General features: G+C 45.1%; 1 long non-coding RNA gene across 2 annotated transcripts; it reads right to left on the reverse strand.

The window, feature by feature from the left end:
• Nucleotides 1–2,010: 2,010 nt before the first annotated feature.
• Nucleotides 2,011–22,111, reverse strand: LOC114698525. Of its 2 annotated transcripts, XR_005090111.1 has the most exons (6): nt 21,755–22,111; nt 19,535–19,725; nt 18,792–18,938; nt 16,287–16,696; nt 4,904–5,222; nt 2,011–4,397 (listed from the first exon to the last, which is right to left on the reverse strand). It is a non-coding gene; the product is annotated as an uncharacterized LOC114698525 (long non-coding RNA). The 2 variants fall into 2 exon arrangements; XR_005090110.1 differs by lacking the exon at nt 21,755–22,111 and having other exon boundaries at nt 19,535–21,721.
• Nucleotides 22,112–23,262: the final 1,151 nt, after the last annotated feature.

The following is a 23,262-nucleotide window of genomic DNA, read 5'->3' on the forward strand; positions in this document are numbered from 1 at the left end:
ACAGCTATGAAAAATTGCTCTCTGTCTGTATAGCTGAATGATAGCTGAAGCAGGGTGGGCATCCTGAAAACAGAGGCGTTGAGATCTGTGTGCAGGAGGTTTATTGGAATGTGTGCTCAGGAGGCCCCTATCGGGGAGAAAGGTAAGTATGATGCAGCAACAGGAGATGCTTTACCGTGATGCACCCACAGCTGATGCAACGTGGAGTTCTGGAGCTGGCATCCCCAATCAGGGTGGCTGCAGATTGTCCCAAGAGACTATATACAATATCTAGAAAGGGACTTGGCTGAGATCCACCCACCCAACCCTCTTGTGGTTAAGGAATGTGTGTCTTCTGCTGAGGTGTCAGCTAGAGTGGAGACATTCCACCAGATCCACTACTCATGGCTCAGCACTCAAGGCTTACCCTTGCCGGTGCCTTACCATGTGATCTGCCCCGTCCCTCTACCCTCCCTCGTTCAACCTGTGATACGACTGCCACTCATACGAGATGTTTCCAGCTACCTCTTGCTGTTGACACGGAGTTTAGAACCACAAAGCTCAAAGCCTACTCTTGTGTCACTTCTCAAAATTCTAGTGGATGTGAAGAATGAGAAAGAGATGCCTCCTAAACCTGAGCAGCGACGGGGGTTGCTCTCACAGCTGAAGTTTCCAACCCTTCAGCATATTTAAACGGTACTCAATGCTTCTTAGTCTGGTTCCTCATTCTGTTTATAGGAAAGAATATTTCATGAGTAATGATACGATTCTATTCTTACACAACATCCACTGGGGTTTTCATTTCCTTTATTTGCTCAAGTTTTTCCTTTATGAAGTTTTTCTAATGAAAATGTGGCAAGAAGCCCTGTAAACTGAAAGAAAAGTTCAAGCTGGATGAACAGGGTTAGACGAAGATCATTTCCAAATTACACAAAAGTTATCAACTGGAAAGAAGCTATGACTAGACAGAGAGCCGAGTACTCAGCATCACACCTGTCCTGTTCTCCTGGGAAGTGAAGAAATGAACGTTTGTGTTATCTGAGGGTTGTTTCTCAAAATAAAGTGGCTCATTTAGATAAGAAACATGAAACTTTGTTTGCTACAGAATAGGTTTCATAAATGAAAAAAAAATTAAGTAAACAAATGAAGACGACCACATCCATCGACAAAATAGGAGAGACACAGGTGTGAATGGTATAAATACCTATCCTGATATGTACATTTGTAAAATATGGGATATGAATTATATCTTATTTTACATGAACTATATATACTTACATGCATTTCCATATAAATGTCTGTGTGTATACAGGTGAATGAAGGGAATGAACACATGCATAGACTTCCTAGTAGCTGGTGTCATTTGAAAAATTATGCCACTCATACAGGCAGACTTGTTGTTTAATGAAGGGCTGGCTCCAAGTCAGGTCTGGTAATCCACACATAGCACCTCCAATGCTTCCAAATTTGTCACATTCTAAACAGCACCCCACAGACCTATGTATATTTTCTCAGTTGCTTGAGATCTCCTAGTACCAATATGCCATTTGGATCTTAGGACCCTATACTGTGAATAGCACAGGCTCTACCCCTCTCCTCCTCCACTGATTCTCTTCAGAGCACTTTGCAACTATCTATCCCATCGTGAGGTTGACCAGATGCCTTAAAGAAGCCTGGTCTCCATACCTCCATGATTGCCTAGGCCTGTAGCCAGGCCTTGTTGTAAGCATGCGTCTGTGAACAGATCAGCCCACTGGACTCAGATTTAGCTTCCAGAGTGGTGCTGACATTCTGATTTGACTCAGTCACACTGGACATAAGGTACTTCAGGGCTCTGAATTTATTATCTACCTGAGCTTGGACCTGCCATTATCTGTCTCTCAGTGTTCCCAAGACAATACTGTCTCCCATCTATAGACCCCTAGTGGAGTGCCATCAGTTCTCTCTCTCTCTCTCTCTCTCTCTCTCTCTCTCTCTCTCTCTCTCTCTCTCTCTCTCTCTCCCTCCCTCCCTCCCTCCCTCCCTCTCCCATTGCTGCTCTTAATCTGATCCACTCTTCCCCCATCCCCACCTATGACAGGCTCCTTGTCACATTAGGTGGTCAGGAGTGGCCTCCAACTCTAAGGTGTTTGAAGACTTGCTCCACAGTGCGCATGGCCATGGATCTTTACAATGCATGTCCCCTCATCATTTTCCCAGACTGGTCTTTTCACAGCAATGTGAAAACTCTTCTTGATGGGCTCTGAGGATCCTCTCCTATGGTCAACATTGAAAGAGATCTCTAGGAATGCAGTGATATAACCTGCATCCCAGAGAAGATGTGGTTGAAAACATACATTATTCCACATTCATAGTTCATAGTTCAAATGTTGATAGTGAGCTCAACATGGGCAGAAAATGAATTTGCCTTTGCATTTTTCTGCACAGGTGCATTCGTGATCATTAACAGAGCAGCCAAATGACAATCAATAATAAAGTTCTTGGAGGCCACTGTTCCGGGGCAGCACCATGGAGGACTGGGTGCTATGAGCTATGACACGACCAGACTAAATGAGTAGTTGTCGGGGATCTGAAGAGAGATTCAACACACACACAGGTGCCGAGAGCTACACCATGAGTGATAGTGCAATTTCACCTCTCCTTCGTGGAAGATGTTCCTCAGCACATTCGACACCGAAGAACATAGAGACGTCATCCTTCTTAAGGGTTTTCCTTAGCATGTGTTAACAATACATAACGATGGAGCTTCGTTGTGAGGTTTTCGTATGTGTATGGAATGGATTTTGATCAGATTCACCCTTTCTTGTTTCCCTCTTACCTGCAGTGATGCCCTTCCTCTTCCCAACCACCCTTTGGACTTTCATTCATGTCTCCGTGTGTGTGTGTGTGTGTGTGTGTGTGTGTGTGTGTGTGTGTGTATGTGTGTGTTCCATTAGGGTTGTTTAAAGGACTGTGGGTGGGAGTTTGATCACAGGAGTATGTGTACCTTACCACCACTAAAGAAAATGTCTCTTCTCTCTGCATCATACATCCTCATAGAGGGATGGGGACTCGTGAGCCCCTCCTCCTCCCATGATGAGTTGTTGACAGATCGCGGTCTTCCGCAGGTAATCACAACTCCTTTGAGTAAGAGAAGGCAGTAGTCATGTCCTGCCCGGAAGTCAACTTTCCACACCCCTCTCAGAGAGTGTGCAACGCTCTCATACTGTTCCCACCTCTTCTGCAATGTTCCCTGAGACTTTGGAGGAGGGATGTGTGGTAGATGCCCCATTGTGAATGGAAAGAGAAGTTGTTCTTGAGCCTGCATAGAAAGCTATGGTGCCTGGAGATGACACAGAATTTTCTCAAGCACTGACTAAATAATAAGCTGATGTGTAAGCATCACCTCTTGTCATCCTGGATCGTACTGACAAATGACTGGACCATACAAATCTATGGTTATTATCTTTTTAACAAAACTGTCTATATAGACAGGGCAGTCATTTACATATTTATATATAATAATACATATTATTTTCTCTGCCCCAGGGCCTTACCTCCTAAAGTTTCCACCACCTACTGGCGCTATGGGCTATGCCAAGCTTTTAAAAAGGCCCGAACATGGGTCTTTGGGTGACATTGAGGTATAAACTACAGCATGCCCTAGATCTCTAGACCAATTGTTCATATCTCTAGATCCCTAATCAGAGACTTCCAGTGTCCTAATCCTACCCCATCCAGGCAAAGGAAACATTTTTAAGGGGCATGTAAATCCCTTTAAATCCGCCTATTGCTTTTAAATATGAACAATATTTATCTTTAAAACTTCTGAAATTTTGTCTGTGGACATGTTGAAGGATTCCTTTTCTAGAAGAATATTTTAGCTCCTTTTACTGACTCTGTTAAAACAGAGACATCAAGCCGTGTGTGCCATGATCTGTACTTGACCTAACTGGGGCAAAAGGGAATGAGGAAATGACAGACAGGTACACCAAAAGCTGGGATGAGGTGACCTGTGCGCTCCATGGAGATGCACCAAGGGCAGCCTAGAAACTCAGTGTGCTTATTCTATAAGGCAGGAGTGAGGCCGGTTTGAGGCTGGTTAACTCATTTCAGTAGGAGGTCTCCGTAGGAACTCAGCGACAGGTTGCAGTCATCCTGGAGAAGGAAACTGATGTGGATACTTTGTTCACACACTGTCAATGGCAGACTTCTGACCAGAAGAAGCCTTGCTATTCCTCTGAGCCTGGCTCAGGAGAAAGCCTTGCCATTCTATGGCCATGCTCTCGGCAATAACACAGTCACTCAGGATTTCATCTCTCACCTCTCTTTTTCCTTTGCTTTTTACTCTTTTAATTCCTTCCCTTTTCTTTTTGGCCTCTCTTCTTGTTTTCTTAGTTGGCTTGGTTTGGATTTGACTCTTGGATTCGATATTTCTCCTGTTTGAAATCAAATAAAGGTCTGATTTTAATTCATGTGGAAGACACATATGGTTTGGCCTCTCATCTGTCACGGGGTCTCTATCAACGTTTCTTAATCTCTAAAAAGTACAAAGATAATGTCCCCTTTGCCAGCTGGTAAGTCAGACTCGACTGGGGCATGACACCATCACCCTCTCACATCATAGAACACCAGTCTTCTCATCCTCCTAAGCAAATGATGCTGGCAGAGCCCTTCAGAGCCATTTAACACTTACATACAAGAGAAGATGCTTATATGCAATGCCTTACAATGCAGCAGTTTGGGATTTTGCATGCTAAAATATGGAGCGCTCTTCATTGCACTAGATTGAACTTAAATTATTTCATAAGATGCTGGTGAGAAACTACAGTCTGATGATCAACATCAACCCAGTCACTTCTGGTTGATGCTAGTCCCCATGGGAAGAACCACCTGTCATTTCAGGACACTCCTTTCTTCTTATCCCTTCTACTTCTTTTCTTACCTCTCTATGGTGAGCCAAGTTGGGAGAAGAAGTCTATGAAACTTTCTGGCATTGAGCAGTGGGCAACAGATATCAGACCAAGATTTTGTCAGTTCAATGAGTAGGAGAACATTGACATCAGCCAATCAGAACAGATGGTGACCGACCATTTGTGGGCTTACTGGGAAGTATTCACTGAGAGCAGCCCTGCCCATTAGCTCCATTCCATGCTGGCTTCGGTTATCTGTTGCCATGGCATCCTCTACTTCCTGTTCTCTTCTCAGATAGATGGTTTCAAGGTCACACAAATGAGTCCAGAGGCTTTGGGACTGTTTGACTTCTACAGATAAGAGAGGAAAAACAGAAGGCAAGGATTCATGTTTGCAGCCATTGAGAATTTCATGTGTTGGAAAGTGGAAACCCCCAAAGGCCACAGCCATCTCATTCATCTCAGGGAGATGTCTCTGGCCTTCTAGAATGTCTTGGGGCTTCAGGCCTATGGGATATTGCTCCTGACTGTCTCAGCCCAAACCTTTCTGTTGCCTTGTTTTCTGCTGAGTGGGGCCTCGCCTTAACCAACTTATGCTTAGGCTGTATCAGGAAGGCTTGCACAAGGCCTTAAATCCACTCTGAGCTTTGGTCCCCAGAGGCCACAAGGACGAGGACTGGGGGGAGGGTGTGCCAAGTACTTTCACCAGCCTCTAACCTCAGTTCCTCCTTCTGGATGCCTGCTATTCAAACCCACCTCTCTCAGCTGGTCCCTCCCACTCCACGGTTTAGCATGAACTCTCTGCTCTGACAACCCAACTCCTACCTCTCAGAGTCCAAGCCCTTCCGGAAAGCCTCACCTTCTGTTGTCACCCTTAAGGACTTTAAGAAATAAATTCAGAAACTCACTTGGCTTCTCATCAGTGGGGCTAATTTCCCCACAAATCATGAATCCCACTGAAATAAGTAAGGACATTAAACTATCCATTGCATGCATCCTGGGAGAGGTTCTTCCAAAACCCAGGACAGAGCCATGTGCCCCCAAAAGCACTTAACCAGGGCTGGTTCGGTAGATTGGTGTTGGGCAGGTGCCCCGGTGGCCAAGCCTGACAACCTGAGTTTCTGAACCCCAGAACCCATGTTGTGAAAAGGAACCAGCTCCTGCAAGCTGTCCTTTTACCTCCGTGCATGTATCAGGGTACACCTTTCCACCTTCAATCAATAGTCTCTGGAAGAAGACTGACTGAAGAGGTTGTCTGGTCTCCTAGTAACAGAGACATCATCATCTTTATCTGTTTTATAGGCAGGCAAATGTGCCATGTCACCTTGACTGATCTTCACTTAATCTTTCAGCCAGAGCATCCAACAAGGCTGAACCGAAGGGGGAAAAAAATGTTTGGTACTTATATTTGTATAGCATCTGACTAAGTACAATAAACTGGGTCTTTAATCTCACTTGACCATGAAAATAAGTCCTGCACTAAGTGAGGCAGACATTATTATCAGCCCTCTTGTATAGTTAATAAAACTGATGCTCAGAAAGATTGTGTTTCAAGAGAGGTCACACAGCTAATAAGCAATATTCTGGGACAGACACAAATCCAGTTATTCTGATTCCAAATCCTTCTCTTTCCACCAAAGCACAGTAGCACATCCAATTACAAAAAAAAAAAAAAAAAAAAAAAAATGCATTGGGCAACTATGGCAATCCCCTTGTGAGACCATTCTTTTTTTTTTAATTAATTTTTTTCATTTATTTTACCCACTGACCATAGTTTTCTCTCCTTCCTCTCCTCCCATTCCTTCTCCCAGCCTCCCATCTACCCCCTCCCCATCCACCCCTCCTCCATCTTCATTCAGAAAGGAGCAGGCCTCCCATGGGTTGAGGCAGGACAAGCTCCTCCCCCTCTGCATCAAGGTTGGATGTAGCAAACAAGTACAGAGATTGAGTTCCCAAAAGTCAGTTCAAGAGCCAGGACAGGTCCTGATCCCACTGCTAGGAGTCCCACAAACAGACCAAGCTACACAACTGTCACACACATGCAGAGGGCTTAGGTTGGTCCCATGCAGGCTCCCTAGTTGTTGGTTTATGAGCTCAAGTCAGCTGGTGAGACCATTCTTACCTTCCAAAAATTATCATTTTTTTTTTACACATATAGTGAAGCCTAGAGAAGAGTGCTTCTACTTGTGTGTCTGCAGCTGCTTGGTCTCCTTGCGTGAGATAATATGGCTAATTCTGAACAAGGGATTGTGGATAAATCCATGCCTGGTACACTCGGCTCTATAGGATGGAATTATTGTCATAGTATACCAAGATGCTACTCTGATCTCATTGACTCCCCAAACCCAAAGGAGCCAAGGGAAACATACTAGAGAAAGTAAGTAGACATGCTCAAGGGTCCATTGCAGTGGGTAGCTGTTCCAGCTTTGACCTGGAAGTACTACCCCCATTTGGTAACTGTCACGCCTACAAGGCGGGGGCCGAGACAGGAGCCCTTAAGACCCGAGATCCAGATGTGCCGGTTCCTGGATCCTGGATGCTGGAGGTAGATCGAGCAGAGTTCTCCAGAGAACACCGCCGGACTGCGCTACACCTTCCCCAGACCCCGTTACTTATCCCTTTACTTGTAAGTTACCCCACAAAATAAACCTCCCTTTTAACTATGTGGTGTTGCCTTAATACTATAACCAATAGCCCATGATATGAATGAAAAATGAACTTTGCATGGGAACACTCTGATATCACACTGGGGATTTCTCCTATCTATTCAAAGGGCAAAGAAAACACTACATGCCAGTGCCTCGGAGACAATTGCAATAAATATCTGACAGTGAAAACTCTTTCTTAATGGCCTAGAGATTCAAGAAAAATCACAAGCTAGTAAAGGATACATGTCCTCCACATACTTCATTTAACACTAAGTGGTACCTGTGTAGGGTAGGAGTCAGACCTCCAAAAGACGAAACGTGCTTGAGAGTTCTCCTTGAAGAACAACAACAACAAAAAAAATGAAGTACAAAAGTAAATATTTATTGAGCATTAAAAAAAAAATCCCAACAAACTGCAAACTGTAAAAGCTGACAAATGCTACAATACAACAAATTCCAAAATAATAACCTATTTTTAGGTTTATTTACTTTTAATTTATGTGTACAAATGTTTTGCCTGAATGTATGTAAATACACCACATGGGTATTTATGTCTGGTTCTTGCAGAGACCAGAAGAGAGCACTGGATCCCTTGGAACTGTAGTTACAGATGGTTGTAAGCTACCATGTGAGCACTAGGAATAGAACCCTGATCCTCTACAACAGTGATTCTCAACCTGTGGCTCATGACCCCTTTGAGGGTCACATACCAGATATTTACATGACGATTCATAACAGTAGCAACATTACAGTTTAAAGTAGCAATGAAAATAATTTTATGGTTGGGGGTCACCCCAACATGAGGAACTGTATTAAAGGGTCACAGCTTTAGGAAGGTTGAGAACCAGTGCTCTACAAGATCAGTGAGCATTCTTAACCACTCAACTATCTCTCTAGCCCCAATATATTTTTACTAACTACCTGAAACACCTAGATGATATTTATTCTACTTTTTGCTCTTTCTATGATTATAATTTTATAATTTTAATGGAAAGAACTTGAAGAAGAAGGAGGAGGGGGAGGTCTTTCTTCTAACAGTTGCTGGAAACCTGTGTCTTTATTAATGGCATACAGTCTATATTTTGGGGGCAAATCGAAGTCAAGTTCCTGCCACTGACCTGGAGGATTTGGAAGAGGTCTACATGCACTATCTTTCAACTCTGTCTCCAATCTTGCTTCTCCTTGGCTCCCACCTAGTGCTCAGAGCCTCAAACACATCAGTATGAAGACAGACCCTCTGTGTCCAATTTCTGTGTCACTATTCCAGGTCTCAACACACTGGGCAGTGGAAATTTCCCTGGAAGAAATATGCCAGCACATAACTAGAGATAACACAGAAGTGACCAAAACCATAAACTCACATCCCGTCATCTCTATATTAAATCTATTTCCAGTTGCTCTCCAGTGTGGTAGGTTCAGACCAAGCCAGTCAGCCCATGGCTTTCTACATCACCCAGAATGAGAAGTGGTAACAGTGGGAAGCTGAAGAAGTTGTGAACTTAGCTGCTCCCAAATAAGGCATTTGGAAGCTTTCTTTAGGAGCCAATGTTTTATTAAGTCTAAACTGGCCTCTTAAGCCCACAGGATCATGGATTAGAGGTTCAGATGCCCCACTCTCAAACTGAAAACCTCATCAGGGAATGCTGGATTGGCTTTGTGATCATTTCTGTTGAAAAATCCACCTTTTATGATGATTTTATCAGGAAAAAATTCTTCTTGAACTGAGTCCAATAATCTCGATCACCATCAGTCATTCTGTCTCTTCTTGAATATGTCTCTCTCTCTCTCTCTCCTCCCCCTCCCCCATCTCTGTGTGTTTGTGTGTGCGCAGCACAGTCTAGGAAATATCAGTAACTTTGACTTTAGCGACTGTCCACAGGAGGCAAGAGTTTGCAACAGCTTTCCTGAGGGGCATGGGAAAGAGATGTCCAATAAGGACAGGGAGGCCTCAAACAGGAACATTAAGTCACATATAAAACTTGGAATCTTGAAACAGCTCAGGTGTATCCAACTGGAAACACAGCTGAGACTATCACTTAGAAAGGCTAGAAAGCGGGTCAAGGTGTCTGGGAAAAGTCCACGAGGAAGAAATGCGATTGGTTAATCTCAAATGAGGACAGAGGCTTTGTCTGCTGCCAGCTCCGGTTCCATCACACAGCTCACTAGGCACAAGGTAAGGGCTGATGTTTAGGGCTTGAATAAAAGCAGGGAAGGAAGTGCGAGAGGAGAATGGGTTGCCTTGCCTTAAACCACAAGCCAGGCTCTTTAACTTCCTCACCTTTAAAATGAGGATTAAAAGGAGCCCCTCCCTCAGAAAGGAGGTTTGAAGATCATGTGAGCTGATATAAACAAATCATTCATGAGGAACACTGGTACTCAATAAACATAGTTATGACAATGACTGAGCTTCCCTTTGTCTGTCAGTCGGAGCACTCAACAACAGAGGGTATTGTTGCTGATGAGAAGGGAGAATGACATCCACTTTCATGGGAGACGCAGAGGACCTCAGACTTGACTCATGGGCAGGAATGGGAGGAAGAGGGTGCCCCGTGACGTGGCAGGAAGACCCATCTCAAGCCCCGGCTGGGTAAATGCAATCAATAACATCCTGTCAGGAACTTTTTGTGGTCTCATGTAAATTTAGGCTACCTGAATAAAAGATAAAAACTTGTCGTTTCCTTTCTCATCACGTAGCATGATGATTTATCTATTCCTTTGAAAGAACCAAACCAGACCAAAAAACAATCGCTTATACTTCCCTGGTTATGTCTGTCCCTTGTGAAACTAGGGGAGAATGGTGCAAGACGACAGGATATTTTTAGGACTGTGGCAGAGAGGAACCCTACAGAAAATGGACGTGATTAATTCAGTGGGCAGGGCAAGGCCTCATAAGTACTTTTAAGGTAGTCTATAAGGAAAGCAAGTGTCATGGGTTGTTTAATCAACTCTACCCTGCAGGGATGATTGTAGGTCTTTTCCAGTTAACTGCCACAAAACAGTAGTGAATGGACAGCTGCCCTCTGAACAGAGCACCCCCAGATGCTTGCAATCCGTCAGTGCAGGGGCCTTTAAAACTTTGAACTTGACTTGGGAGGTTCATAGAAACCTTCCCTTCTCAAAAAAATACTGTTTATTGTTTATTTATCAAGCCCACAATCTTCCAAGATATTCAGGCTCACAAAAGGCAGTGTGGAAAATGGCTGGGGAAAGAACTGAGGGCTGTTTTTCACATCTCGGCAAGTCCTTGTGATGAATGAGTCCTTGGGAACGGGGTAAGGCTGAGGTCTGGCCTTGTGAACCATGCTCTGCATGAAAGACCAATTCACAGCTTGTCTCTAAGTCTTGACAATCTGATCTTTCTCTGAGAAGCAGAGTGTGTTATATCCAACCCTGTGTATATTGAAACCCCCAAAAGGACAGACAACAGAGAGCAGTGTGGAGACCCCTAAAGCCACTGAGACAGAGCGATAATGGCATTCTTACTTGGGCTCAGCCAGCAAGCTCCTCTGATCTTCAGATGAAAGCAAAGATTGACGCTGTCTAGCCTAGACCTTCAAGGCCTCACTGCCCCACACCTGAGATCTTACAGTGATCAATAAGGAAGGGCGATCATTGTTTCTCCTCACGTCTCAGGCTCATTGCTGAAAATTCTACGTTTCAGCTCATTTGTATAAATGATGCTGTCTTTCTAGTCTGACTGGGTCCTGTTTTACAGCAGTCTGTACTTACTTACCACACAGGCTAATAGTGACTAAAGATTAAAACTATATCCACTCAAATGCCAATCATCAAGTACCAAGCACAAAGATCTTGTCCCATGAACTGAAATAAACCTTAAGTAAGAACTGGACTTACAAAAATTAGGATCAGGAATAAGTCATATGCCCTAAGTGAGTCTGAGTTTCTTCAACTACCAAGGGCTGAGAATCTATACCTTGTGACAGAGACATGGGAAACTGTGAGACCAGTCATTGCCTCGGGACCAAAGAAACAGTAGTAGCTCAACAAATACAATTATTGTTGCTTTAATTACGTTTTGTTGTTGGGGGGACCATGTGTGTGCCATGGAGAGTGTATGGAGGTCAGAGGACAACTTACTAAGTCTACTTTCTCTCTCTACCACATGGGTTCCAGTTATTGAACTGCCCCCCCCCCCAACCTGCTGAACCATCTCTCTGGCCCACACTTACTACTTTTTACGGTCAATTTGAAGCTTTTCTAAGAATTTAACCGATAGCACAGATCTAAGATCTATTACTGAAGGCCCAAAACTTAGTTGTGTGAGTTAGGCAAAGCAACCAGACTCAGTTTCTTCAGCCATTGATTAAGACAGTAGCTGCACTGTGGTATAATATAAACCACAAAAAAGGGACTTCTATTTAAAAGCACCAAATGTGGTATTATTAATACCATTATTATTGCTGGTGCCATTAAAATGGCTACATTACCTTTATATTCTGGGTGATGTTTTCCTCTCTATATTTTTCTGGTCTGATGCATCCAGCTGTAATCTGCTTGTGTTGGGGAGCTGGGGCAGGGCGACAAGATCAAACTATGCTGTTCATAGGGTCGTCTCCAGACTAAGATGTTAGCCATTCTAGATACGGTCTGGCCAGTGCTGCTGTGTGACTGAACGATTTCTCCTCCTCTGAACATCAGAAGAGAAAGTCCACTGCTGAGCAGCTAAGTGCCACACTTCGTTTCATGCTCTTGATAGGGCTTCGGTCAATCGCTTTCATCTAGAGACAAGGGAGTCACCGCACAGAATGAAACAGCTTGCCCTTGTTACTATCTCTGGCCTTTTCTCCACGTACCTTGTCTCCAGCAGTCTTTGTTTGGTAAGGATCGGTACAATAAGCCATCCTAGCCGTGACACATGTTCCCTGACTCCAGCAGGTACCTGAAGCTGTAGCCAGTACCAGACCCATTATAGATTACGGTTCTTATGTATGTGTACCTATGATGAAGCTGAATTTATAGATTAGCACAGTAAGACGTCAGCAGTGATAGTAAAATGGAGTAATTGCCACATGTACTATGACAAAGATTATGTGAACGTCCTCTCTCTCTATCTCAATACTGTACTGGAGTCACCCTTCTTGTGGTGATCTGAGATGATACAACGCTTACATAATGAGGTGATGTGAGGATAAAGCAGGTACTGTGACCACACGTTCGGCTACTACGAAAGGGTTCCTGGAACTCAAACCAAGCAACACAAGACAGTTGATGTGATAGCCAAGTCACTACAGGAGGGAGCATGAAGAGTATGACATGCTGGGAAGGGCATAGTTCATATCCAGTGCTGGATAGAGTAGGATAAAAAGGACGACTATAGTTGAACTACCTTTGAAACTTCTATATTACCTCCCACTCCTTCTCTTCACAAATTATTGCTTAATTCTAACCTCTGACATCTTTTTTCTTAACTACCTGTCTGAACTTAGCAAAATGATTGCCTCGCAAAATGATGGAGAATCCTAAGTTTCTCTGTCTGTCGAATAAGATAACTTCATAATGGTAATTATGGCAATTATAATGGCAATTACAGTAACTAACACCGAAAACATACAGTATCCCAGGCACTGTATGAAGGACTTTGCAAACACTTCGTTTCATCCTCTCGATGGGGCTTCGGTCAATCGCTTTCATCTAGAGACAAGGGAGTCACCGCACAGAATGAAACAGCTTGCCTAGGAAGACTTTTGCCCAAGTTTGTGGTTAATTGAAGCAGGATCCTGACCAAAGGCCACAGCTCCTCAATATTTATAAAAACCTCTGGTCTTTGACCCTAAAACCAATGTCTTGAGTTTGACTTTGGAATGTCAAGGCCTTCATAGACGAGTCTATTGCCAATCCTGAGACACTGACATGTAGGTTGTCTATATAATTAAGCTCTCCCACTTTATGAACCACACCCATTTGTAACATGTATTATTACCACTTAGAGTAATAAAATGACTCGTATTCATAAATATTCAGCCTCCCAAGGTCATCCCGAGGATACAGACATTTGCTTGCTATTAGCATGGACAGCTTAACCGTCTGGTACAACAGGTGGTCAACATCCCACAAAACTTTCAGAGTACACATAAAATGTTTTCAAATAAGAAGAAAGCAGTGAATTTTCATGAGAAAGGAAATATTGTGATAGAAAATGGTGCCATTTGCTTGTTAAATAACCCAAAGGTGCAGATATTAACATATTTACTTTCATGGGGAACAGGGCCATCATGGCAAACCCATCCAGGGCCCCTGAAAGTCCTAGTGTGTCTGTCCCACCTGTTGGCAATGCATGGCTCATAGGTCCTCTCTGAGCTCAGGTGATGTCTCCACTATCACACTGCTTCAGCTTTGCAACCTAGGGCTGCATCCTGTGAGTTTCAAGTGCACCAAGGAGGTCTGGCTAGAAGGTCACTACAGCTTTATCATGTAGATAATGCAGACAGACAAACAGACAAGGCCCCGGTGTGAGAGAGGTCATTTCCTCCTCAGTCTCAGTGTGATGAGGCAAGATGGGCATCCTGCGACATCTCTATCACTCATCAGATGAAGGCTTTCTGGCTACAAACTATCTAGCCTTGAGAACACGGCCCTCAGCAAAAGGATATTACCGAGAAGAGATTTCAAGTGGCAAGAAGCTGCGTCTTAGCCTCAGAGCAGCGAGTGACCTGAAATCTGAGTTTCTAGGAAACATAACTGTCCCACGGGGCAATGACAGCTCTAGGTCAGCTCTAGGTAGCCTGGAGACAAGATACTGGTGAAGAATCCCCCTAAAATTAGCCTGATTTGTGTCCATTCCCTTCCCCAAGTCCACACTCTGAGCTCTTTTCAGCAAGTTCAGAACCGAAATGTCGATATGAAATGCTAGAGAGCTGGGGGCAGAGGGCAGGTGCCCTTTGACCCCAGCGGCCTCAGTGGGGACTTGAGCTTTTGATCTGTTTGAACTTGAATAACCTTTATCTCCCAAGTCCATCCTGTGGGTAATGAATACAAAGTCCTTTCAAGCCGGGCGGTGGTGGTGCACGCCTTTAATCCCATCACTCGGGAGGCAGAGCCAGGCGGATCTCTGTGAGTTCCAGGCCAGCCTGGGCTACAGAGTGAGTTCCAGGAAAGGCGCAAAGCTACACAGAGAAACCTTGTCTCGAAAAACCAAAAAACCAAAACAAAACAAAAGTCCTTTCCGCCTCTTGGTTCACAGGAGAAAGGAAACAGTCCACTGCTTTTCCAACCTCAGTTTCCTAGTGTAAGATCGAACATTGAAAACGGAGGCCGGAAGCACAGGCCTCGTGGTGGAAGAGCATCCCGGGACTCAGGCTACAGGGACAGGCGCAGACACACTTTGGCAAACAGAGGTGGCTACTCAGCCAGTTCTCGTCCCAAACCTAGTGTAGCCCTGTCCCTCACCTTGAACCCAGTGAAAAAAAAAACCTTCTCAGCCAGACCCCATGCTGCCAACGGGAGTGAGGGGCACACATTAGACCTTCAGGGGCACTGAGTGGTGGTGTTTGCATGGCCCTGTCCTTCACAATATTCTATGAATAATCTATTCGTGGCTATGCTGGGACACAGACAACTGTCCTATTATCGACCACATGTTCTTCCACCTGAAAGTTCATGCTTTTTTCTTTTCGATTGCAAAAAATTGAATCCTTTTCATGGGGACCCTAAATGTTTTGTGCCATGTAGGCACTGCCCTGCTGTCCAGGGTAGATATGGTGGCCGTGATACCAGAAAACAAGAGAAGTGGGAAAATGTGTGACTGCCGCCACTTTCTCGGCTGCGAGAGAGATTTCATTGTGCCCACAAGGCTCAAAGGGCAACAACAACAAAATTATATATTTTTTTTAATATTCTGTTCTGTTCATCCACTAATTTGGTCAAAAATAGCTCTGGGGTTTGTTCGGCACAATTTGACCTTCATAATCACACAGATGATTATGGGGTCCCATTAGAACTTTCAAAGCACTTTGTACAAAAGGGGCCCTCAGACAGTCTACTATAATAAAAACAAGCTCATAAAAGTCCCACACATTTCGCATAGGCCTTTGATAACCCATCACACAATAATGACCTTGAGTAACTCACAGCCTGTACCACATTTTAACCAGTCGCTTAGAGGAAAAAAGTTTTTTTTTTTTTTAATCTTATTATCTCTGTCTAGTCACCCAGAGCCTTACAAGGAAAAATAAATCTGCTTATGAAAAGATCTGTGAATCATCAGAAATGACCCCTTTCTTCGCTGGCGTCTTCTTCTAGGCAGGTATGTCAAGAAACATGATGGTAACCTGGTCTCCTACGCCTGACCTCAACCAATCTGTCTGGAGTCCCTCATCCCTTCTTCTCTCTGGCCTCAGTCTCTCTTCAGTAAGGCCAGTGGCTTAGCCTCAAGTCAACAGAGATAGCCTAAAATCTATACATGTGTTCTAGGGCCTCTTGAGGAGCCAAAAAGGGAGGCGTACCCATCCGCCCTCAAGCAGAGCAGACCCCTCAGCCGTTCAGAAGCAACAGTCTTGATGATCTTTCAAAGTTGGGGGAAAGGCCATCATGTGAGATGGTTTCTCAAAATAATATTCATTTGAGCACGTTATATATCTATAGCTGCCATTAGCCTGCTTTGGTGAGTTTCTTTCAGGCTGGCCAATCACTAGGGATATGAAGGGATCTTTCCTAACCTACAGCAATCCACGAGTTAGTAGGGATTATGTTACCCTAGTTCATAGACAAGAACATTGGGACAAAGCCAGACACAAACAGGAAATCTTACCATGGAAACAGGAGGGGAGTAGCAGTGGAGAGATCAGAGTAGACTGTGTGCCCAGGAGGAGTTTGAATGGCAGGATGGATGGAAAACTCAGCCTTGATGGGCACTCAAGAACCCCAGGCAAGGGCACTGGAGGTCCTCATTGACCATCCTTTGCATGTCCATCATGATCCATAGAGGACTAAGAATGTCCCCATCTGCCATCTGCAAGACAGATGCTTGGAGAGGCTGAATGGTGACCCAAGATCATGCCAGTCACGGAGCCCAGAGTCAAGGAAGGAGGGGTGCCAAAGGAGGAAATGAAACAGAAGATCAAATTTTCTGACGCCATTTCCCATTTTGTTCCAGTCACATGTTCAGCTCCAAGGTCAGGCAGACACCCAACACTGATCCATTTCTACAGCAGCCTGGCACTGTGAAGACAGCAAAGAGCAGGTCAATAACCTACCAGGAGTTGGTGGCCACAAAAGCGTGTGTGTAGATGTAGCTGTTCACCCAGACCCAAAGTAGGAACGCTTCTCCACTTTGTGATAGCTAGATATGTCCTTGCTTTGGCCCTGACCTCCGATCTGAAGCAATGTGTGCTACTTTCAGGTGGAAGCTGTTGATTTACCAGAGAGTCTACCACTGTGTCCCTAGACCATGACAACTGGCAGTGTGGTCCACAGAAGTTGCTTCAGCTTGGCCTCCTGGGGCTCAGACAAACTGATAAGAGATATGTCACTTACAGAAGAAATGATTTTGTTTCTGTCTCTGGGAGCCTTAGGGGTGTTTGTTACCTCAGCATCACGTGACTCATCCTGAATAATGTAGTGACCATGCACGAAAGGAGGAGGATTAAGAAGCCAGTCTTGGGTCAGTCATCATCCACATTGATTCAGCAACTCTTCTAAAGAGAGTTTTTTTAACCTCCACTTTGAAACCCAGTAAAATGCGTTTTGCTTATCTACTATACTGTGACCAGCAGGCTTCCATTATCTGATTTATGAGTATAAATGCAAATGAACTCCATTGATAGGATTTATTGTTAATCAAAACTCCCCTCAAAGTCATGCAATATAAGATTATCAGCCTTATAGACCCTCCTGGCATGTTTATTTTTAGGTCAATGTCTTAAACAACAATGACAAACCCAGGCAGAAGTGGAAAGGCAGGAGGAACTCACGGAGCTAGAAAAAACAGCTTTAAAGTTGCTTCCTCTGTCTCTCTCTTAGAATCATTGTCAATTTCTTTGACTTTCTAAGACCATACTATATTTTCAATCAACTCTCAATTTTGACCTTTTCTCTTTGCGATTACTTAAAATACCATTGCATTTCAAATTGCAGTTCTTTGCTCGCTATATCCTAGTCTCCTCTGAATTCACGAAGCTGGGTTAAAAGTTACCGACGCCGGGCGGTGGTGGCACACGCCTTTAATCCCAGCACTTGGGAGGCAGAGCCAGGTGGATCTCTGTGAGTTCGAGGCCAGCCTGGTCTCCAAAGCGAGTTCCAGGAAAGGCGCAAAGCTACACAGAGAAACCCTGTCTCGAAAAACCAAAAAAAAAAAAAAAAAAAAAAAAAAAAGTTACCGACACAGACACACTACTGTGTACAGGGTATGGGTAGCTCCCTGTGCTTTGCCCAGTCCTCTCAGAGTCTCAGGACCATCACATGAGGCTAGCATTCCTGCTCAAGCTCTGACAGAGGAGCAAAGAGAGGCAGAGATTAGGGATTAGACACTCACTCAAACCTCACAGCCAGAAGCCTCTTGTCCCACACCCCAAACCTCAGGGAGAGCTTGCTGCTGAGGAACAGATCCCTACTAAGTGGCTTAGCCTCTGAGGCCTCAGTCCCACATTTATGTCCCATGTAGCAGACAAGCAGGAAGAGGGCGGCTGTACAGGTCACCTGGGGACACAGACAGACAGACAGGACATAGAGGCCACCCACCCCTGAGAACAGACTGTGAGGCTGGAGGCGGCCAGCCAGAGCCCATTGTCCCCGGGCACTTTCTGTAGAGAAAGTTCCTAAAATAGCACTTGACCACACTGGGAAATGCAGGTATCCAGTGAGCCTGCATGCTGAGATTCTGGATACCACAGCAGCTCAAGCTTTGGAAAATGCAGCCAGGTCTGTCTGGGCCTGACTCCGTCAGCTGCTAGCTCTGTGAAGGCTGCTAAGCAGAACCTGGGCAGCAAACAGCAACTCGGTCCCCAAGCCAGGCTCCATTCTCCATGTTCCTGTCTCTTCCTCACTCAGCCCACAGACAGTTAGCCCTGCCGGCATCCTACATTTCAGAGCAAACAAGTGAGTTTTCCTAGATGACACAGCCAGAAAGTGTAAGAGCCAGGATTTAGCACGGCAATTCCCTTTCCTTGTGCCTCAGTTTACTCCTCTATACAAATAAGAAAGTTGGCCCTGATGATCCCAAAACTCAACTCCAGATTTCCTATCGGGCTTTCTCAGCCTGTTGCCATGTCCTGTTTGCAAATTCGGAGGCAAAGTGAGGTCTCCAGCCTTCACTCACTTCAGTCTGTGGGGTTCCGGCCTCACGCTCCCCTTTGTAGAGTGCTGCTCCAGCTGGCCAGAACGGGACAGACTCTGGTCCACACAGCCACTCTGTTTCTGTAGCTCCTTATTAGAGAGTGTGCAGCAACTCTTCTGTGAGATTAACCTAAATGGCAGAGACAATAATGAGAAAAAGACTGATGTCCAATCACACCCCACCACCCTTTCCGTAATAAAATAAAGCAACTCTCCTCATCCTGGTAGGTGGGTTTAAGACTCATGCATAGGCAGTGTGGGATTAAGATCAATGTCATCTCTGTCACCTCTCCACAGCACTAAATGAGGTGACCATGGCCTTGGGGGGGGGGCAAACCCCTCCCCTGGTCCAATGTCTCAATGCATTCACAATTTTTTGTTTGTTTGTTTGTTTTTTGTTTTTGTTTTTTCGAGACAGGTTTTCTCTGTGTAGCTTTGCGCCTTTTCCTGGAACTCACTTGGTAGTCCAGGCTGGCCTCGAACTCACAGAGATCCGCCTGGCTCTGCCTCCTGAGTGCTGGGATGAAAGGCGTGCGCCACCACCGCCCGGCATGCATTCACAATTTTAAATGAAACAGGCTAACTGAACAACACTCTCAAATCAGTTAGCTTTCTCTAGTAGCTCAGGGTTCTCTGGTCCTAGGTCTATAATCTCAAACCCCCCCATCTTCAGGATGTAACAGAATTTGATAGGAGCTTGCTAAAAATGTTGAGTCCTGGGCCTACCTGTGAAAATGGTCATGGTGAAGTGTGATCATCTTAGCCTGTCTCCCCACCAATCAGCCATTCATAGTTGGTGGACCATACTTTTGAGAAACGAAGCCTGGCCCGTGTACTAGGCCCATCACTCACGCTTTCCTCAAGAGAGATATGGACTGTGGCTGCCACTCTTTTGTCCAGGCATGGTCATTTGAGGCCTGTTTATTTGGGGTAGAGGTATGATTGGGGTTGTTAATTCAGACATAATGGCTGTGACCTTCATGACGATTCAGTCACTCAATAGCACCTCATTCTGTTCTACTCAAAAAGTTCTGTTTTAAATACACCGGGGGGGGGGGGTTCATAGTACTTATAGTCCCCAATTGGGGCACTTGTGACATTACCAGTAGCAGATATTAATGATTTTACTGATACAAAGAATAAACCGATTAAACTAAAGTATCTGGGAGGCAGGAAGTGTACCCCTCCCTCCATCTGCCTCCCCAGATCTTGGTCTGGGCGGTGGTCAGAGTGGACTACTTACAGTCCTTCTGGGATTCACACTGAGGCTCTACTGAATGGTAGAGAGGTGTGAGAACCCTGCAGAAACTGGGTTTATGTACTAAGTCTGTGGCCCTGAAGAAGCCACTTAACCTCTCAGAGTCTTGTTCCCTGTACAATTAGGCCAATGATATTTATTTACCTCGCGGTGCTAGGAGAAATGGAATGAGACAGCAGGTGTAAATCAGCCAACCAGGACTTGTCAAGAGTCGATAATTCCCACCCTCCCTTCTCTGCCAAACAGAAAGCCATGAACCAGAAGAGCCTCAGCGCTGGCTGTGATGGTTGCTGCGGATGTATGCACCAATTGTCTGGGTTTAGCTCGATAAACCAGTTCATTACGCTCGACTGTTTTGTGCCAAGATTTTGAAAGGGATGCAGTGGTGTTGACCTGCTCTGCTCAGTGACACCTAAGGTGGCTGTAGAAAGGATTGACAACCTAGGGAGACTCAGTTCAGGAGCATCTTTCATTCACATTTCCAGGTGGTATTGCTGCCCTTCACCCCAGCCTGGATCCCGATATCCCCACATGGTGGCTGAGCCTCCAAAGGTGAGGGTCCCAATGGTTCTGGAAGGAGGCTTCTTGACATTTCATGACCTAGCTTTTGAAGTCACCAACACAACGTCCATCCTGGTCACAAGGCAGCCAGCCCAAGGAGGAGAATGTCGCTCTCAGCACTTAATAAAACAAGATCAAGGACACAGTGTAATGAAAGTGGGGGAGTAAAGTAACCATAGAGATGATGGAAATGAAAGGAGGAAGAAAGGAGAGGGAGGGAGGGTGGGTGGCCAGTGGGCAGGCCACCACCCAAAACATAGCAAGAGTTCATGGTGCTGTTAACCTCTGGATCTCATGAAGAGCCGTGGATGAGAGAAAGCATGCTCCTGTCTTCAGACACACATGTTGTGGTGCAGTGCCTGTCTGGACTGGGTGTTTGTTTGTTTGTTTGTTTGTTTTTCCGAAGGAAAGTTCTTCCACCCACGCCTACCAAAAAGTAAAAGTAAAGAAATCCTACACACTCTTTCAGGCCCAGTTTCTAGGTCACCTTCTCTGGAACATCTTTCCTGGTGGTCCTTATGGTCGCCTTTCCTTCAGAATCCCCAGAGTTTTATCTGTACCCCTCTTTTACATAAACCACTCTCCACCCCTGCCAAATGCTGCCGCATTCGGAGAACCCCCTCACTCCTCCGCCACATTCCTTCCTCTCTCCCAAGCCCCACCCTGAAGTCTGCCTAAGAAGAAAACACGATGAAAGGATTTCCCCAGTCCTGGAAGTACCTGGATTCTTGCCCAAGCAGAGAGTGTGAGTGTTGAGAGGTGGTAAAGAAACCAAGTCCTGATGGGAAGTGGAGATGAGTCAGGTATGGTTGCCACTAGCCAATTGGTCTCCCTCATCTGCCCCTCAATACTTCCTTTCCTATATTTTACAATATGATTGTACACACACACACACACACACACACACACACACACACACACACGCCCCAATACACACATATACATAAACACAAACATACACAGTCACTTGATAGCATCATGAGACTCCATAATGGATGCATGATTTCAGATACTCTTAAATACTCTTAAATATTCTTAAGTAATTGTTTATATTTGCATAGATATACCCTTTCACAAGGAAAATCTTTCAATCTGCCTCCTTCTCCAAGAGCATGTTCTATACTTACTCAGTATGTCTCTTTGGAATTCTTTCATTGGAGACCACAAAGACTATGAAGACAAGGAGAGGCCAGCGGAAGATGTCACCAGCACCCAGGATACTAGTGTCTGAAAACAACAGGATTAAAATAGTTTCCCCGTGTGTTTCCTGGGCTATTTTGACAATTTCTCTCTGTTGTTTATGCTACAGCTGATTTTATTTCACCTTTTAAAAAAATTTATTTATTTTATATGTGTGAGTGTTTTGCCTGCCCTACGTGCATTCCTGGTTCTCTCACAAGCTGTAAAAAGGAGGTCTGGAGTTACAGATGGTTGTGAGCCACCAGGTGGGTGTTAAAAACCAAACCTGGGTCCTCTGCAAGAGCAATAAATACTCTCAACCACAGAGCCATCTCTCCAGGGCCATGTTGTTTTTCTTGAGACAGGCTCTCTGTGTCATTTAGGTTAACCATTAGTACTCAATGCTCCTGCTTCAGCCTCCCAATGACAGACGTGTACCACGGGCTCAGCTCTGCCATTTCCTTTTAAGTAAGCTCTCAAATGATCGGCACACTGTCAGCCTTCCGCAATATCAGATGTTGATACTATTTCTCAGTCAAATGGGGCCTCTTGGTTCAGGGCAGCAAAAGTCTCTGTTTCGAGTTCTCCCCCTGAGACATTATCAATGGATTCCTCCCCAAGCCTCGTTCCCCAGGAAGTCCAGACTCCTCAGGTGTCCTGGGTTCCCACAAGCCTCAGAGAGCTGTGGGGCATGAGGAGCATGTAACCTGGACCCTGGATAGCAGGAGAGTGAGTTTGCCACAGTGTGGGATAGCAGCCAATGGCTGTCCGGATGACACTGTGAGACAGTTTGTATGTTTGTATGGGTAGACTTGCTCAGTCCTGGGTGTAGGCTTTGTCCTGTCCTCTTCTCCTCCTTGGTCTCTCCTATCCCCAGAACCTTGGCGGTAAAGCTGGTGCTGGGGAATGTGAGGTGTGACCACTCAGTAGCACTTTGCAGAGTTTTCTTCTGAAGGCACACATTCATACCTTCTTGCTTTTTAATTTGAGAACATCAAAGCTGAGCCCTGTAACTCCTGTGTCTTAACTCCAGAGTTGCCCTTCAGCCACTGTCTGGACTCATCCCCTGAGGGCACCCTCTTGACTTGTCACTAACTCTGTGGAAAAAGCTGCTTCCTACAGATGCCTCTGCAATGTCAGCTATCCCGGCCACAGTCTGATCCCTAGAGCATTCTGGGTCTCCCCTCAGACGGGGAGACCTACCTGGTAGGTTGTCCTGTGGAGCTCCATCCATCCTCTAGGTCTCCACTAACAACCTTGACTTGAACTTCAGAAAGACCTAGAACCCTGAATCCTAATCCTTCTCCACAGACCTCTGGCCCAGGCTCACTCTAAATGTGTATCTTGATTATGGAAACCAAGTAGAGCAGCCCCCTCAAACTTACATGATCATTATTTTTACTCAACCTACTTTTCTTTGTATGGTTAGCCCCTCAAAACACCCAGCCCATGCTTA

The sequence above is a fragment of the Peromyscus leucopus genome, chromosome 16_21 (assembly GCF_004664715.2).
Source record: "Peromyscus leucopus breed LL Stock chromosome 16_21, UCI_PerLeu_2.1, whole genome shotgun sequence".
Lineage (NCBI taxonomy): Eukaryota > Metazoa > Chordata > Mammalia > Rodentia > Cricetidae > Peromyscus > Peromyscus leucopus.